The sequence below is a fragment of the Spodoptera frugiperda genome, chromosome 1, assembly GCF_023101765.2.
Source record: "Spodoptera frugiperda isolate SF20-4 chromosome 1, AGI-APGP_CSIRO_Sfru_2.0, whole genome shotgun sequence".
NCBI lineage: Eukaryota > Metazoa > Arthropoda > Insecta > Lepidoptera > Noctuidae > Spodoptera > Spodoptera frugiperda.
In genome coordinates, this window is record NC_064212.1 from 11,578,279 (window position 1) to 11,583,754 (window position 5,476).

Below are 5,476 nucleotides of genomic sequence, written 5' to 3' on the forward strand. Positions count from 1 at the left end.
GTTTAGATTTTTCCTTGTAAAGTAAGCCAGTAAACACGTAATAGGTAAATTATATTTTTTTTTGTTTTTGGTAAAAGTTTTAAAGCACTGATATATTCTGAACAGAAACTAATACTAGTTTGAATTATTAAACTAAGGTAAAGGTACGTATTTCTTTATCAAAAAAGATGGTAAAGGAAGTTATCTAAATCCAATTTTTTCCTCTATACATATTAACGCAATGTTTGTACCATAAGAAACGCCGAAAGAAATTAAGATAAAAAAGTAAGTAACATTTTTGAATCACTCAGTAGGTTAGGTAGGTACCGTAACGATTTCACTTTGTACTTCTTTTTTGACATTTACCAAATATAACGATGCAACAGAGTTGAAAAAGTCAGTCGATTTTTTCGGTGACTCGATTACTTTTTGTGTGTCGGAGAAATCGATGCTTAAAACGATCTTTCTTAAGATCAACTCGATTCAATGATGCGGTTGATTCTCGTATACCGTTCCGTAACAGTTTGCTTTTGTTAAATTCGGTTAACTGGAGCATTTTGTTTATTTTTTTTTTGTCTTTTGTGTGTGATCAAATTCTTTTGTGTGCAGAAATTGGCGGTAGCTATTTCAACTCAATCAATGAGCAAGCTTCGCCTCTCTCCGATCACATAATCAGTTGAAATTGATATTTATCTTTCTTTTATATTTACACGATGAGAAATTCAAGTTATGATTGCATGGATGTAGAAGCCTAGTAGATGAGGCCTGGGTATCTCCAAAAATATCGTCCAAATAATATGAACGTCATATAGGCAACAAACAAAAACGAAGTATAATGAAATGACTATTAATCTTTTCCTAACTTGGGTAAAAATTAAAACACCAATTTCCAAGTGAGCATTTATATTATTTTACAGTTTTAAGAAATCAAAATATAACGGCATCTCTTCGAAACACACTCCAGGAATCACCTCCAGTTTATCTTCAGACTGTACTCCATACATACATACATACATACAGGTACATTAGCATACAGTTCTAACAACATCCTGACTATGTACGTTGCAAATAAATTGTGTTTTCTGTCCGTTTGGCACTGACATACCCGTGTACCCCGTAAGGAGAGAGATAAACCCAGGACAGAGGTTATATGGTTATGCGGCGGTTCGGACTACGATGTCCAATAGCTCATAGAAAGTTTACAACGTAAGTACCTACATGGTTAGTTTCTCATTATTGTTAGGACGGTTTAAAAGGCTATATTTAAAATGCAGATACTCTTTCCTTCATTCGTATCTTATGTGGTAGGAATTCTATTTCATTATGTTTTTAATAATAAATGTAATGAAGCAACAAGCTCTCTCTATAATAAAGTATTCTAATTATTTATTAATTCTCAATTCTCATAAGATCTCTGATAAGATCCTTCACATAGAAAAAATTGCAATGCATTGATGTCGTATTACACAGCTGAGTAGGTCATATTGTGTAGATGGTATTACTATACATACATCTATCTTCTTATATACACTATACATCTTCTTTGGGCAGCGGACAAAGTCGGCTATACAGGTACAGTTACCTACAAATGCCTTCTTTGTTACAATCGATAAAACAAAACACAAAAGCTATTAGTTAACCCTTATTAAGTACAATCACAGACAATAGTGAGGACTGTTGACGTATCGGGCCATGTCTAGAAAGTAGTAAATAGTAGGTACTAGTGTTGGGCCCGTTCGACTATAGATTCAGATACGAAATATCGGATCTAGAAACGGATATAGGAATAATATTTCAACAGTTTTAAAAAAGAAATAATTTCGGGTTATACATTAATTGAGGCTAGATGCACCTATACTAGATTTTTAGAAAATGTAATGGTAAAGCAGATTATTAGGTAGATAACTTGAAAGTATTTTAAAGCAGAATAAATAATCAGACATTTAATAGGTTGAACAGATATCTTAATAAGACAACTCATCCTTAAAAATCTTTTATATCTAAAGGGAACAAACTATTATTCCTAATATCCGATCAGTTCGGTTCCAGCTACAGAACTCATGAACATCACTGGTTTCGACTATCGACTTTCGCGTGCGTCCCTATCGATCAGCGTTTTATCGATGGTTGGGACACGTGTTAACAAGTAGGCTTGCACTTGGGACGTTTGATAAGGAGTTATTTATTAACCTTCCTTCCTAGCAGAACGCAGACAATGTTGTTTATTAACAGATAGCTTCGCTTGAATCGAGTTTGGTTGTAGTAATTGATTGCTTTTATGCTCATTGTTTAATTCAAAGTAAGGGACAATATTGGTTAGATTTATGGAGTTTATAAACCTTTCTTTAAGATGATAGCTACATATAAAAAGCGAATACTCTTCTGTAATTTTCCTTACTAATTACCAAGGCTCGGATACCGGTTAAATTTTCAAACCGTTATTATGTACTTGTACGCAAAACCTTTACATTGGGTTTCGTTCGCGAAACCGGTTTTTTTAAACCGGTATTTGGAACAGTATTTTCATAAAGGTTTTTTCGGATTAACCGGTTTAGAGCAATAAAAACCGGTTAATACGACGCACATCAAAGAAACGCCGCGCGCTGTTCAGCTTATTTCAATAATAATATTTCAACGCGTGTACCGACATGCCCCTCGTCGAATAAACCGGTTAATTTAGGTTAAAATAAAGTTCTTTAATGTTCACGTTCTTAAGAAAAGTTCGGAGGAAAACCGATATAAACCGGTACTAACCGGTATTTTTTAAACCGGTTCCGAGCCTTGCTAATTACTACTAAGTATATTAAGTTATTCTGAAAATGTAGTTCTCTTTGATATTTATGTGAATGACTTATCATACAACACTTCTGAATTCCAGTTTCCACCAATACAAACATTTTCTTTCGCTACTGGCGACATAGACCGTTCATATTCATAAACAGGGTGTGCTAATAACCTATTACAATCTTTCCTACCATCACATTCCTACATCCGAATATGTCTACGTTACGAAGGTGGAATCCATCCGCTTGGGGCTTCACCCTGTAAGGTGCAGTATTACCTACCATATCCAATCGATGAGTGCAATTTTCTCTCCAAAATAAGACCTGTTTCCTTTCTATCGAGTAATCCCTAAGGTCCACAATTGGTCCTCTCGTGGGAGTTACAAGTATAGAACACAATGAACTGCGCTCACTGCCCCGATCGGATGTGAAGACCAAATTAAATGGTTACCGGAACTCCTTGTTCAATGTTTCTATCACTTGGTGGGTGATTCATAAAATATACTTATAGGCACTAAAGAATTTAGTTTTGTTTTAGTTTTTTTTATGGTATACGCCGTAAACTAGTAGACGGATCACCTGATGGTAAGCAATTGCCGCCGCTCAAGGACACCCGAAACACCAGAGGCGTTACAAGTGCGTTGCCGGTCTTTTGGGGGTTAGGAATTTAAGGGTTCTTGGGGAATCAGGGTTGGGTAGATTGAGAATGGGGTAATTGGGCCACTGGTAACCTCACTCACACAACGAAACACAACGCTAACGTTGTTTCACGTCAGTTTTCTGTGACGCCGTGGTATCACTCCAGTCGAGCCGGCCCTTTCGTGCCGAAGCATGGCACATTTAAAGATACATATGGATTTTTTTTACCAAAGATACTGATATAAATACACATAACGAGAGGATTTGTGGATTAGGGATTGTTACACACAAACAAGTTTTGTTTCACGCCAGTTTTCTGTAAGGCCATTCCTTCTGAAACACGACTCTCCTACGTATAAATCGTGTGAATTTAAATATAAAAGTTACCGAAAATTCGAATGTTATCCGTAACTAAGAATATCCAGAACTTGAGATTATTATTTTCTCAAAGACTGCGAATAATCTGAAGTCAATCGACACGCGTCGGCAACTGTTCGATGTAACTGGTACAGCTGGTAGCCATTTACGGCATAATATTGAACAGAAAGGATGGCGGGAAATGCTAATTGTGTAGATAAGAGCCCGCGGGCGCCTGCGGAAGTGACGTCACACAGGTGTCCACTGCTAGTGATGGCGTAATTAGTTTCCCCGCGGGAGGCGCTGTCTCATGTATACGATAATTTATACATAACTAGCAAACCCGGCGAACTCCGTTTCGCCACCACTGAGTTTCCCTGTTTTTCTGATTTTGTCTTCTAATATTTTCTGAATTTTCTTTGCTATAAGCCTGATGGAGCCCGAGACCTTTCCAACGAATGCAAAACCGTGGAAATCGGTTTGTGCGTTCTGGAGTTATAGCGTCAGGAAGGAAAACCCGACTTATTTTTATATAATAGATAAAATTACTCTTTTATGTTCTTCGACGCGAACTGTTAAGGCAATTTTATGGTCAAAATCAATTTGGTAACTTATTTACTTTGCCGCTGCTTTAGAGAAAGGCAGGAAAACAGGGAAAATGATTGGTGGCGAAACGGAGTTCGCCGGGTTTGCTAGTATTAACTAAAAATAACGGTTAACTCACGTAAATATATTGAGAAAAGCTCTACTAGTTTTATCGCTTGCGTGCACTGATCGCTTTATTGCAATGATGTTATAATATTGTCATAATAACATTTAATGTGTCATACACATACCACATATATTAAGTTTGACGGAAATAGGTAGTAAGTCCTTATCATGATAACATGGTAACCGTAGGGTAAGGTATATTTTACCGTTAAAGTTCTTAATTGATTTTCGGGCAAATATGGTTTTTATTGCATTTTTTATGGAAAAATTCTTAATTGAATTGCCCCGTTGTATTATAGGGTTAGATAGAGCATGTTTCAGGTATTTGATGATATCGTAATATCATTAAAAATACAATAAGTGCAACTGTTACGTCGAATGCTGATGCAATCAGTGGGCCGGCTCTACCTGGGTGAGACGTAGGTTTCACAGAAACCGACGTGAAGCAGTGCTTCTAGCGCTTGCTATGAGTTTCGCCATATAACTGAGATTACTGAAGCCGCATTCCCGCCCCCATTCCGTAGACATCACCAAATCCCTAACTACGCTAACGCTGTAGCTCAATTTTTGTAACACCTTATGAAACTGTTTCACGAAAATCAAATGTTTTGTATTTGGAAATTTTGCTCCTGTATTATAATTTTATTTTCTTGCTTCAAATTGATAAGCAATACATAAATTTGAAGCCCATCTTAAAAATTCTCATCTACTCCACCTAGCTAAAAAGTAAACATTTCGTGTTACTATACTGTACGTGTAAATATACTGAGAAAAGCAGCTCGACTTGTTTCAAGTCACACAGGGAGTCTTCCTCTGAAGCAGCGTGCGCGGAATTTACGTAAGGAAACCGATATTTTTAGTTAAATACTAAGAGGTATTAAAAAAATGAAAATACCTAAGTACTATTCGTTCATACTATTGAAATAACCAGAGCGAGTTATTTCATGAAGGTTGATTTCTCATGATAATCGCAAACTAAACGAAAAACAAGAATCAAAATCAAAATC